At 41.5% G+C, this 14334-nt stretch overlaps 2 pseudogenes; one reads left to right on the plus strand and one right to left on the minus strand.

Moving 5' to 3' along the window:
- The first annotated feature begins 498 nt into the window (after positions 1-498).
- On the plus strand, positions 499-1934 carry LOC102472314 (peptidyl-prolyl cis-trans isomerase D-like; annotated as a pseudogene).
- Positions 1935-12546: 10612 nt separating this feature from the next.
- Positions 12547-13570, minus strand: LOC102477488 (L-lactate dehydrogenase B chain pseudogene; annotated as a pseudogene).
- Between the last annotated feature and the right edge of the window lie 764 nt (positions 13571-14334).

The raw sequence follows: 14334 nt of genomic DNA on the forward strand, positions 1-14334 counted from the left end.
AAGGAGAGTAATGAAGAAGAGAAGGAGGGTGTTGCTAAGACACTGTATTCCATAGGTCAGGGTCACATGGAAGGCCCAGATTCAAGTCTCCATCCAACCAAAATGTGGGGCACAGTGACACGCATCTGTAAGTCCAGCAGCTCAGGAAGCTGAGGTGGGAGGATCAGATACTAGAAGCTGACCTGGCCAACGTAATGAGACCCTAAAAAGAAAAAAATAAGAGTGTTACATCTGGGAAGAAGCTACCAAGTTATCTAATACACGTGTAATCAAAATCCAGAGGAAAGCTAAGAAAAGAGAAAAAGTATTCGATGTAATGGCTTTAAGTCTTCCAAATTTGATAAATTCTAGGCCTTTTTTGGGTTTGTTTGATTTGGTTTTGTTTTTGCCAGAAGGCACATTTGCACAGCACAGAGAGAGAGAGAGAAAGCAAGGGGTGGAGCGGCCTGCCGCCAAGGGGCGTCCACGTCAGGCTTCCAGGCCCCTCTGCGAGCGGAAATGTCGCACCCGTCCCAGTCCCTGCAGGCGAAGCCGTCAGACCCCAGCAACCCTGAGTCTTCCTAGACGTGGACGTCGGGGAGCGAGTTCGTCAAATCGTCTTAGAATTATTTGCAGATTTTGTACCCAAAACTGCAGGAGATTTTCGTGCTTTGTGTATAGGAGAAAAAGGCCTTGGACCCACGACTGGGAAACCTCTCCACTTCAAAGGATGCCCTTTCCAGCGAATTATCAAGAAATTTATGATTCGGGGTGGAGACTTCTCAAACCAGAATGGGACAGGTGGAGAAAGTATTTATGGTGAAAAATTTGAAAGCATTTATGGTGAAAAATGTGATGATGAAAATTTCCATGTAAGCACAACCGGGAGGGCTTGCTGAGCATGGCAAACGCAGGCCGCACACCGACGGCTCCCAGTTCTTCCTCAGGACGGTGCAGATCCCTCCCCTGGACGGGAAACACCTGGTGTTCGACCAGGTGGTTAAAGGGATAGGGGAGGCAAGGGGCCTGGAAAACATGGAGGTGAAAGACGAGAAACCTGCCAAACCGCGTTACTGGAGAATGTGGAGAACTGAATGACGCGGATGACTGGGAGATATCCCGAAGGACAGCTCTGGTGACAGTCACCCCGACTTCCCGGAGGATGCAGACGTGGACTTGAAAGAAGTCGGTAAAATTTTATTAATCACAGAAGACTTGAAAAATATTGGAAGTATATTTTTCAAATCCCAGAACTGGGAGATGGCCATTAAAAAGTATGCCAAATTCTTTTTTTTTTTTTTTTTTTTTTTTTGTGAGGTTTTTGCTTAAAGGCGCGCTCCGCGTTTTTGCTATAGGGCGCGTTCGCTCGCCAGACAGAGAGAGACAGAAAGTGAGAAATCACACCCCAGGGGGGATGGCCACGCTGCAATCCCTTCTCCTTCATTCTCCTCTGGGGATCTTGGGCACGCACGCACACGCGCCCAGCCTGTTTTAAGCCACCAGGTCCGGGACTCAAACCGCGGTCGACTATGTGGGAGTCCAGCGACATGGCCATTACACTAACTGCTGGTCCCAAAAAGTATGCCAAAGTCTTAAGATACGTAGAGGGCTGCAAGGCCACCGTCAGCAGGTAGACAGACCCGGGCTGCAGCCTGTGACCTTGAGCTGCGTTCTGAACATTGTCTGGAGCCGGCTGAGGATGGCAGACTAGCAGGGTGCGGTCGACAGCTGCCTGGAGGCGCTTGAAATGGACCCATTAAATACCAAAGCCCTGTACTTGCAGAGCGCAAGGATGGCCGGGTTAAAAGAGTACAACACCAATGACTGATCTGAAGAAAGTTCAGCAGATAGCACCAGAAGATAAAGCTATTTAGGCAGAACTGCTGAACTTCAAGCAAAAGATAAAGGCACAGAAAGATAAAGACAAGGCAGTGTATGTAAAAATGTTTGCTTAATGAAAATTCAATTTTGCTTCAAAAAAAAAGAAAAAGAAAGAACGAATGAACGAACCTCCTATGGGTGTGGATGTACCACCCCCTTTTTCCCCTATTCCTTTATCCCATCAGGATTTGGGGCATGTATGCACAGGCGCCCAGTGTGTTTTTGAAAAACACGTTCTGCCAGGGCCAGAATTCCAAGTATGATTGGCCATGTGGAATCCAGTCCCCAATGCACAGCATTCAACCACTGTGCTATGGGGCTTGCCCTAGTTTTTTTTTTTTAATTAATATCTCTGAAACATTCCACTCTCTAAGGACTGATGAGCCTAACCCGAATTGGGCAGACAAAAAGCTAAAAATTCGAAGCTATGGGAAATTCAACACATCTTGACTATTTTGCCAAAAGAAAGAAAAAAAGAAAGAAAGAAAGAAAGAAAAGAGATAGCAGTCCTAAGAAGTGAAGGCTGAAATGTCATGTGGTATTTTAACCTTAATTCTAAATTTTCTTGTTCTAATCCATCTAAATCAGGCCCTAATGCTATTTAAATGTAGCTACTTGTAATTCCCATAATAGGCAAACAAAAGGGAGGTTAAAATAATTCTATTATTTCACAATGATGAAACAAGACTGAATATTTCAATTATTCTACTTATTATAGTACACATAGAACAATGCCCTGTAATCTGCTTCGATATATATAGGCTCTCTAACCACACCACGGTGGGAATAATACAGTCACTTTGGTAGAAGCGGCACTCGCTGATTCAGGGTTGGAATAAAGTACTTCACAGATTAGCTTAGTCTGCAGCACTTAAAGGTCAGGATTTATTGTAATGTAAATCACAAAGCAATTTTATCTTGACAGAGATTACATACTGTTACAATATTTCTCGCTGAATCTAGTGATGCGTTTGCTTTTTCTTTGCAACTGCTGTGCAAATTGGACCGTAGCCCAGAAAAGAAAAAGAGATGGCAGGCTGGTTTGGCTTTTCAGAAACAACTTAATTCTCTTCATTTTTCAAAGTTCCACAAGGAAAAAAAAAAATCTCTGAAAAATACACATAAAATCATACATAAATACGTGTAAACCTTTACAAACCCAGAGTTCACAGATCTCTGTAAATGACCCTCTCATACATATTCTGGTGCATTCTGGGAAGGCTCAAATGGCCAATGACTGACATTTGATCATGCAGATCAAATATCTTGATACATTATCTAAATTATCTCCATTTTAAGCAAACAAAGACAATAAGAAGCTCTCATCTCCATTGACAGAATCACAAACACAAAGAAAAGTGAGTATAAACAAAGTACGGTGAGAATTAGAAAGTCCAGGGCTCCCATTGTCTCTGTAACAAAATATGGAGAGGAAAAGAGCAAGCCCTTCCCTATTTTTCTGTTTCTTTCAAGATTGCCCCTAAACTAGCGGAGACTGGGATAAGATATCAGGAAGAACTTTTTGATTACCAGGGAATTCATTGAACTAACCAAAGAGTTTAGAAGCCTTTATTCCTGAACTTCTCAAAATAAGATCGGCTCATTCTCTGTCCTAAGTCATCTTCTTGATGAATAAACATGCATAAATATCCCCACAAAGAATCAACCAACATAGGTATGGAATTTTACCAATTTTTATCAATTCTTTATACATAGGTTACATTAATAATGTACAAAAACGATGGCAAGGCCCAGGACTTAACAGGAAATGTAGCCAATGTAATCTTCAGCTGCAATTACTCCTTTTCTATTCCCTTCATTTGGGCCACAACTGAGTACTTAAATCCAACACCAGCAAAACACTTTTCCTTGAATTAAAGGTGATGTATTACTATACTGCTTCTTCAAATATTGGGTAGCTTATTCTTTCATTCTGGCTGTATTTTTTTCAAGTAGACATACATATGTATATTTCCAGGTCAGCCTTCATGTGTCTGCTATCCAATATAATATGATTTGCTTAACTGCTTTCTTTAAATCAATTCAAAATTTTACCTAAATAATTCTAAGGTAAAATTTCCAAAAGTATACAGTTGACATGATAGTTTTAAAAATCTCATGTTTGCCGTATGCACATTAAAATGGTCTCATGTACCACCAACTGTCTACATAACACAATTGGGGAAATGCAGGCTACTCAAAGTTTGTGGAAATAGGGGAGAGGTACTGCAGGTTCGAGTGGTATGTGGCGATAGCCGATATTCACAAAATGCACGCGTGTTAATAAGACGCATTCATTCACAAAATGAAAACATTCCTACCCACAGTGATGTGTACAACGAGGCGCAGGTACTTCCCATCTGAAGGTTTCCTGTAAGGCAGGCGGAGTGTACATCCTTGTTTGCCTGGGACGGTGTCAGCTGTCCTGGCAAGACAACTAATCGCTCCTTCTTTCACTCACAAAGCATCCTGGTTTGGATGATACCAAAAAGGGTGGATCCCAAAAATGAGATCCTCAAATATTTCTGATTGGCCTCTTCCTGCCTGCAGGACAGCTCTCTAGTTCCGAGAAAATATGCATTTCAATGGAGAGGCTTTAAAATGTCCAGCACGTGTCATCTGGTTTCGTCTTTACAACCACCACGTGAGTTAGGTTTTACTTCTAAGTTACAAACAGGGAAACATAGGTGCAGGGAACTCGCACAGTGCATCGCTCTGAGTTCTCATAGCGATTACAAGACACAGCTGGGACCCATATTAGGTCCTATCAAGTGATTGTTTTTTCCTAGGGAATTGGAAGAAGTGAAAGTCTTAGAAGGAAAAAGATAGGGGCTTGAAAGGGACAGAGATTCTGAAAAAGAGCCCATGCCTTTTCACTGTGGATTTGGAGAGAGTAGGGCAAGAAACGGTTACATCTGCAATGTCACCACATTCCCATTTCAAAGAAAAACCCATTTTTCATTAAAATCATATTATAAATACGGGTTAGATTGCCAGGATTATAATCAACAGGCCTTGTGAGTTAAATGGGCTTTTTGTTCTGCCCTGAAAATCTAACCAGACTCTTAATTACAAGTTAAATTTTATAACTCAGCTTTCTTTTTTTGATGCTGAAAAGAAAAAGAGATGGAGGCCCAGGAGGCACCCCTGTGTGGCCTCGGAGATAGGAGGAGCAGGGGAGGACATGGAGCGAAATAGTCAGCCTGCCTCTGCTGCACTCCCTGCTTTCCTCCTGAGCCGCGGGTGTTATGCCAAACACGTCGATCCTCCCAGCGCATGGGGGAGGGCCAAGAGCTTTACATTACACCACTGGTTTACACCCTTAGAAACGTCTCGTGAGCTGCAAAATACACTTTGAAGCAACTTTCTAAAAGGCACATCTATATTTACCAATGTGTTCCACATGATTAAACTGTGAAATTTGTCTCCAGTTTGGCAATACCTTAGAGAGATGTTGTGAGGTTTAGAGAGAAAGTGCCTGTGAAGTGCCTTAAGTTCCACGGAAGGAACGTTCTCTCTACATCCAAGGTCCTGTTACACCCCTGCTTGCCGTATTGGCGCAACAGCAAGCAAAATCGCGTAACTTATGATGTCACAATGTTGTCATGCAACATCACTCCCGACGGGAGCAAGAAAAGTCTGTTTTTCAAATGTCTCTTTCCCCCTCCTCTTCAGCTTGTTAAAGCATATGGTATCCAAAACTAGTTCACAGTGAACTTCATTTCTGCCACTGCTGTAAATGAAGTTTCTTCTCAGGCAGATGTCAGTGCGAAAAGTTTGGTGCTCATAAATACCAAATTTACATAAAATCTATATAGCTTTTTGCAAAAGTCTTTCTTGGTTGATGTAGGCTAATTGGCTGGGATACATAGCTCACTTACTTATTCCTGTAACCACAATACATTTCCAGATTCACTAATTAGAAAAACAATAATATCCATGAACGGATATTCCTTGAGGCCTTTCTGGCTACAAATGCCATGTGTCAGATTGAAAGAGAGAATAAATTAGAAAGTCAACTGAGATATTCTGGCCTGTTCATTTAGGCTGATGATTCGAACTATGGGTCACCACATATGCAAAATGCATAAGAAGATGAAATAAGAAAGGACCCTGATAGGTTGCTTACTGCCTGAAAACACCTTTAAAATATCTGTTGATGAAACAAACCTGAATTTATTACAAGATACTTGTGAGTCTGGGAGGATCTGGTATAAGGTAGATCTTTTGCTGTGGAAAGGAGGGGTATAATTTTGATGTGGCAAATTTTTAATATTAGTTTAGTACTGGTAAACAGAGGGGGGGGGGTTCAGGGGAGAAAAGGGTTTCAAAGCAATTCCTGAAGAGAAAACAGCTTTTTTTATGCTGCCTTAATTTGAGTAATATACTATTTGTTTAAGTGGATTTTCAGGAACTTTCCAAAATGAATAATAAAGCTATTAGAAGTTTATCTTTCTGGAAAAGAATTTTAAATAATAAAATTAATGTTGATAAAGACCATGGAATAAGGAGGTCTTATTCATGAAGCAACCTAGCAGTAAAGTCATGTTAAAATGACCTGTACGCTATGTGGTTTTAGTTCTGGATATCAACACATATGTTACTGGTATTCTTCAGAGCCCACTGTAAAGAGCCCGCATACTAAGAGTAGCTTCTTTCTCAGAAAAGGTACATGTTAAGCCACCAGAGTAAGCAAAGACTTCCTTTAAGATATCGTCATTGTCAGCCTGTTGTCATCACTGAATTGCCCACAGTTAATTCTTGGCCTAGGATCCTCTCTCTCTCTCTCTCTCTCTCTCTCTCTCTCTCTTAGAATTTTCTTTAGGATGTGCAAACTCACTAGATCTAGAGAGAGAAAGAAATCACTTCCCAGATGGGTGGCCACACTACAATCTCTTCTCCTCCATTTTCCCACCAGGATTTTGGATATGCATGCACACAAGACCACACAAGCTGCCTGGTCTGGGATTCAGACCATGCCATCAGCCATGTGGGATCCAGTGCCTTAAGCACTATACCACCACCTAGCTGGCCCCTTTCCTCTCTTTTACTTGATTTAACATATTACTATATATAAAACGTAGCTTAATATGATGAGGAAAAGCCTCACATTCTTTGGAAATACCTCACTGTTGCTCCCACAGTAAAAATCCTGATCATAAAACTACACTCCTTAAAACTTTTAAATAAGTCTCCTTTGATATCTGGATAAAGTTCGAATTTCTCAGACTGCCTCTTGAACCACATTTCTCTCTGCTCCTTTCTCACATTCTCATACATCAGTGCATCTGTGAATGCTCAGCACCAATCACACTTTGCAATTCCAGAACATACATCTCTCTCTCTTCCCCTACTTGCGGGTCCTACCCATGCAGTTGCATCTGTCTGGAAAGCTCCTTCCCTCCCCTTCACACTGATTAATGCTTACTCATATTAATGATCCTCTCAGGAACCCCTCTGAAAATACAGAGGAAATTCTCTTTTGTGCTCCTCTACTACTTTATACTTATTTCCATCATCTAAGGTATTCATTACTTTGTATCATAATTGTCCATTTATTTGCTAACTTCATCCTCCCATCAGTGAGCTCCTTGAGAACAAGCACATTTTCTGAGAAGTAGAGGTGCTTGCAAGTTTGTTGGTTTTTTTGTTTGTTTGTTTGGAAAAGTACTGAGTGAATGGATAAAACCTAACACTGTACAAAAAAAAAAAAAATCATAAAAATTGGCAAGATCTCAAAAAATCATCTGATGGATCTGAGGACAGAGTTGGACTGCTTTTTCCTATTTTTCCAAAATCCTTTCCAGAGGGCCTGGAGGGAGTCATGTCAACAAACATTAATAGACCAATTTTTGCCATTGACAGCAGGATTCCTACATCCTGTCCCTGGCATGATATCATTGAGATGTATTAAAACTGGTTATAGGGAACCAGCAGTTAGCGTAATGGCTATGTCGCTGGACTCCCACGTAGTCGACCGCGGTTCGTGTCCCGGGCCCGGTGGCTTAAAACTCACGCCGGGCGCGTGTGCGTGCGTGCCCAAGATCCCAAGAGGAGAATGGAGGAGAAGGGATTGCGGCGTGACCATCCCCCCGGGGGGTGATTTCTCGCTTTCTGTCTCTATGTCTCTCTGTCTGTCTGGCGAGCGCACGCGCCCTACAGTGAAAATCTCTCCAAAAAAAAAAAAAAACTGGTTATAGTATTTTATTTTGCTGATCTCTTCCCAAGACACAGATCTTCCCTTCTAATCACCAACCTAAGAGTTGTGGAACCCACCTATAACCTACAAGCCTCCCACTTCCACATGTCCCACCTTTTTAGGCCAAACCAATGGAAAAGCTCTTCACTAAATTCCAAACTTTGTCTCTCACTCTCAAAAATCAAATCAAAGGAATCCCTATACCTGATCACCAGGAGAAAGGTATGTTTGCCTTTCTCCAGTCTGGTCACACATATTCATGCTTAGAAATAAACCACATTAATTATTCTTGCAGAGTTAGTTATTTTCCATCAACAGATCCAAAAACTAAAGAATTCTCTATGCATCTGTTCTAAATCAACAATAAAATTTAAGAGAATGAAAATAAGCACAAACCCAAGGCCAGGCACTAGCACGTGGTGGCACAATTGGACTCCCATTCCAAAGGTCCTGGGCTCATGTCTGAGGATCTCCCTAAGCATACTGAGAGTACACACATGTGCCTGTGATCTGGACTGGCTGAGATTGGGTGTGGATCATGGCATGAAGTCCCTGTTTGCGGTGTCTCTTTCTTTCTCTTTCTCTCTCATGGAAAAAAATGAGTTAATAAAACTTATTTTAAAATTCGTTCAAATTGGGGACCAGCAGTTGGAATAATGGTTATGCTGCTAGGCTCCCATGTAGTTAACCACAGTCTGAGTCCTGGACCCAGTAGCTTAAACTTGTGCCAGGCACATGTGCCAAGATCCCCAGAGGAGAATGGAGGAGAAGGGATTGTGGTGTGGCCATCCCCACAGGGGGGTGATTTCTCGCTTTCTGTCTGTCTCTCTCTGTCTTTCTGGTGAGTGCACGCACCCTATAGCAAAAAAAAAAAAAAAAAAGCCAACGAAAAAAATATGCACAAACTGGGACCAGAATATGCACAAACTGGGACCAGTAGGTATTGTGGTGGTTAAGGCACTGGACTTCCATGATTCAAGTCCCAGACCCAGTGACTTTAAATTCATCCCGGGCATGTGTGTGTCCAAGATCCTGGAGAAAGGATTATGGCATGGCCGTCCTCCCTAGGTGGTGATTTCTTGTTTTCTGTTTCTCAGTCTCTCTGGTGAATGCATGCACCCGATAGCAAAAACCACATTAACAAAATTTTAAGTGTGAGAATGTATTCTGTTGGTGAGGTGATGGGAAGATTGCTGCGTTTGGGCACTACAGGTGAGGCAGGGGTGCAGCAGTGATCACCACCAACACCCAAGCTGGTTCTTGTCCAGCACTCACAAAGAATTAGAAAAATAGAGAAGGTAACAAAGGACGAGGAAATATTTTTTAAGGGAGATTTTTGCTATAATGTGTGTATGCTTGCTGAAAAGACAGAGAGACTGAAACTGAAAAATCATCCCCTGGGGGGAAGCGGACATGCCTTAATCTCTTTTCCTCCATTCTCCCCTTGGGATCTTGGGCACGCATGCACACATGCCCAGCGTGAGGTTCTAAGCCACTGGATCATGGGACTCAAACCATGGTTGACTACGTGGGAGTCCAGCAATGTAACCATTACGCCATCTACTGGTCCCAGGAGGAAGAAATTAAGGTAGAAAAAGGTTCTGATGCCTTAGAAAGGGATCTGAGTGGTTTTCCATAGATGGGTCAAAATGGCCTAGTTATATGGGACCCTGATAAGGAAAAACCTGTTTCTCTTTGAAATGGGTTATCAACCCAGGTCCTGGAATTTAAGACACCCGGGAGTCTTGAGCTAATCTTAGTCCCTGGTGAGGGCCAAATGGCTCTTTGTTTTAGTTAATGATGGAGATTTCCTTATCTATGCTCCTAACTGTGACTGGTTTGACCTAATTAAGTCCATCAGCAAGGAAGGAATGTAAGGGAAAAAAGGATAAATTGCATTTTAACTAAACAATAGAAAAGAAAACATAATAGCTTCATTTAAAAAAAATAATTAGTGACTCTCTCTTGGTTTTGGGGTGGGGGGGAGGTCCTTGCCCTACCTGCCTTCCAGTGTGGTCTAACTCCAAACTCAGTGGTATGCCCTTTTGAAGAAGAGTTTGGCAGTATCTAAAACACTACATAGGTACTTATCTTTCAACAATTCCATTTCTAGAAAGTGATTCTGAAGATATACTTACAACAAAAGAAAAAAACACATGCACAAATCTTTCTTTCTTTCTTTCTTTCTTTTAGAGACAGATTTTGCTACAGGCCACATTCACTCACTGGAGAGATAGAGACAGAAAGACAAAAAATGAAAAATCACCTGTTGTGGGGTGGGGGGGAATGACCATTCTGCAATCCCTTCTCCTCATTCTCCTTTCAGGATCTTGGGCATGCACATACATGTGCCCTGTGTGAGTTTTAAGCCACTGGATTCAGGATTCAAACCACAGTCGACTACACAGGAGTCCAGTGACATAACCATTATGCCATCTTGTGCATCTTATTTGTTGGTGCACAAGGTTATTCACTGCAACATTGTTTCTAACTGCAAAATATTAGAAGAAACCAAAATGCGCATGGTAGATGGGGCTAGCCTGTGGCATGGTGGTTAAAGCAGCTGGATCCCACATGGTGAACTGTGTTCAAGTCCCAGACCTTTGATCTTCAGGGGGAAAAAAAATGGTAGATCAACCATGGTCCATCCACTAATGGTGAAGTATGCAGCCTTTAAAAAAGAAGAGGGAACCAGCAGTTAGTGTAATGGCTATGACACTGGACTCCCAAGTAGTCAACCACGGCTCGTGTCCCAGACCCAGTGGCTTAAAACTCACGCCGGGCGTGTGTGCATGCGTGCCCAAGATGCCGAGAGGAGAATGGAGGAGAAGGGATTGCGGCGTGACCATCCCCCCGGGGGTTGATTTCTCACTTTCTGTCTCTATGTCTCTCTCTGTCCGTCTGGTGAGCGCACGCGCCCTATAGCGAAAAAAAAGAATAAGGATGAGCCAGTCCCATAGTGCAGCAGTTTAGTGTTGTACTGAGGGAGTCAAATCCCAGATGGACAACTGTGGTTTGAATCCTGGACTTGGTGATTTAAAACTACATCAGGCACATGCATGTTAGTGCCCCAAATGCTGATACGATGGTAAAATGAAGGAAAAAGAATTGTGACTTGACTACGTCCCATTGGTAGGATTCTTTCTCTCTGGCACATGTATAACCACACCATGCCCTCTGACAATAAAAAACAAGTTGAAAGGCCTAGCAGGTGGCATGAGGGTTAAAGCACTGAACTCCCACATAGCTGACCATGGTTCGATTCCCAGACGTGGTGGCTTGCCTTCTCACTTTCCCTCTCTCTCTTTCTCTCTCTTTGGTGAATGCACATAACCTATAGCAAATAAAATAATAATAATAATGATGATGATGATGATAAATTAAGTTAAATTAAAAATTCTTTAAATAAATAAATAGAAAAAGTAAGGAAGATCTCTATGAACTGATATGGAGTGACTTCTAGGACACGATACTAAGTGAAAGTGGCAAAATACAAAAGAATATCTATGGCTTCTGACATTCATGTAAGAAAGAAAGGGAGAAATAGAAGAAAATATATCAATACATATATCGATTCATTTTAGCACAAAAAAATGATGAAAAGATTATCCAGAAACTAGTGAATCTGGCTAAATACAAAGTATGAAAACAGAATGGAAAGAATGGGAGCATAGACACAAGGAAGAGGGACAACTATCTTTAAGTGTTTCTCTTGTATCATTCTAACTTTCAGAACAATGCATTGTTTCACATGCCCAAAAAATAAGTAAATTATTAAAATCAACCAAGAAGGGCCAGCAGGTGGTATACTAAATAAGGCATTGGACACGCACATTGTCCACTATAGTTCAAGTCCTGGACCCAGTAGCTTGAAACTCATCCTAGGCATATGTGCATGCATGCACAAAATCCCAAGGGGAGAATGGAGGAGAAAGAATTCCTGCTTGGCAATCCCCCTAGAGGGTAATTTCTTGCCTTCTGTCTCTCTGCTTCTTTGGAGAACACATTGCACCCTCTAGCAAAAATCTCTCAAAAAAATAGATAAATAAAATCAACCAAGACTTGGGAAAAAAATGGAATACAGACAGCAGCAAATTAACCTAACCTTCTTAGAAAGGAGGTAACATAGCTCTACTAAGGGGAAAAAGAAAGAAAAAAAAAAGCTTACCTAGGTAACTTTGGGAAACAGCATATTTAATACATATTTTAGGTCTAAAGACCAAAAAAAGTACACTAAAAGACTGTTTTAAAACTATGTATGTTGCAGGACTGAACAAGATACAAGAATTCTTTTTTCCTTTTTTTTTTTTTTCGCACTACGAGAGTTCATTTTATTTGTTTAAGGGCTCATATTGCAAGCATTAAACCAAGCATGGGCTTTGATTCTGCGAGCCCACATTCACATATTAAGATAAAAGCAAACTGTGATCCACATACCTGGATAAAAATTAAAGGCTCATAGTTAATCACATTGTAGTTTGGAATTTCTACAGCCTAGACCTCAGTAGTCGCAGGTCTATCAGGTCCTTCTGGATGTCCTGCAGCATATCTGCGCTCCTCTTGAGCTGAGCAACCTCGTCGTCCTTTAGCTTCTGGTTGATAGCACTGGTCAATCCCCGAGCACTGAGGATACATGGAAGGCTCAGGAAGACTTCATTCTCAATGCCATACATCTCCTTCACCATGGTTGACACTGGATGAATCCTGGGCAGATTTTTCAACATGGATTCAATGAGTTCAGCCACACTTAATACAATTGCCCAGTTGGTATATTCTTTTAGCTTGATGACTTCATAGGCACTTTCAACAACTATCTCATGCACTTTCTTCCAATTTTCATTGTCATTGTCCATTCCCATTTCTGGATTCAGTTCCTAGAAAGAAACATCTGCCACATTCACTCCACTCCACATGGCCCACTTGAGTCACCATGTTCTCCCAAAATCTATCCGTGGCAGTGTGGGATGAATGCCAAGTTTTTCAGCCATGAGATAGCGAAATCTAGCAGAATCCAGATCACACCCAGTCCCAATCACATGGTGCTTGGGCAAGCCACTTAGTTTCCAGGTAACATAAGTGAGAATGTCCACTGGATTGGAAACCACAATTATGATTCAGTCAGGGCTGTACTTGACAATCTGGGGAATGATGAATTTGAAGACATTAACGTTTTTTGCACCAAGTTGAGACAATTCTCCCTCTCCCTGATGACGAATTCCAACAGTCACCACCACAATCTTGGACCTGGCAGTCACAGAGTATTCCTTATCTGCCACAATTTTTGGTGTCTGAAGAAATAAGCTCCCGTGTTGCAGATTCATCATTTCTCCTTTGAGCTTATCTTCCAAAACATCCACCAGGGCAAGTTCATCAGCCAGAGACTTTCTCAGAACGCTGATTGCACATGCCATACCAACTTGTCCAACTCTCACATACAGTGATCTTATTGTTTGAGACCGTTGCCTCTTCTTCTGCAACTGATGCAATGAGTTTATCCTTAAGAGCTGCCATTGCGCGCAGGGCAGAGAAAGCTCTCAAGATGGCTAGAACAGTTGCGTGAAGAAGACAATGTCAGCTGTGCACTTCTCCACCCATGGAGGATCTGACAAGCATTCTTCAGAGTTTATGGAAACTATATTTTATGAAAAAAGGTATGTTTGTATTTTAAATTTGTCTATACCAAAATGAACCTGTACGTTAATCCATATTTCCACTAACTTCTTGAAGTACCCTGGATATAATATGAATGAGAGCCAGGTGTTGTTTCCACCATTGGAGAAAGGATTCACAAATAATGAAAGAAAACAAAGTGGGTCCTTTGGTACTGGACTGAAATTCAAGCCACCCACATAAAATCAAGGTTTTTATATGTGCATACACACAAAGAGAAAGAGAGGTAGAAATACAGATAGACATGATAGAGGGTAAAGTGTGTGTATTTATATTATTCTTTGCTCTGTCCAGCAGAAAATCCTACAAGCAATTACAACTCAGAAACAATGAACACACATGGTGACCAGATCTTGATTTCCACAGCTATCAATAAGAAAACAGGACATCCTCAGAGAAATGTGAGCCTGGAACATCTTGTGGAACCAGAAAATAAGGAAGTTCTCAAAAGAAGATTCAGACTATGTTGAAGAAATCCAGAATCTAGTTTGAAGAAGCTCCCAATGACTATCTGGGAAAATCTGAGCAGTAAAATAAATAATGATGATGAAGATTAGAATCTATAGAGTAAAATAAATATCCATGATTACATTCTGTATAATTAA

Source organism: Tupaia chinensis, unplaced genomic scaffold (genome assembly GCF_000334495.1).
Source record: "Tupaia chinensis unplaced genomic scaffold, TupChi_1.0 Scaffold000498_1, whole genome shotgun sequence".
Classification (NCBI taxonomy): Eukaryota; Metazoa; Chordata; class Mammalia; order Scandentia; family Tupaiidae; genus Tupaia; species Tupaia belangeri.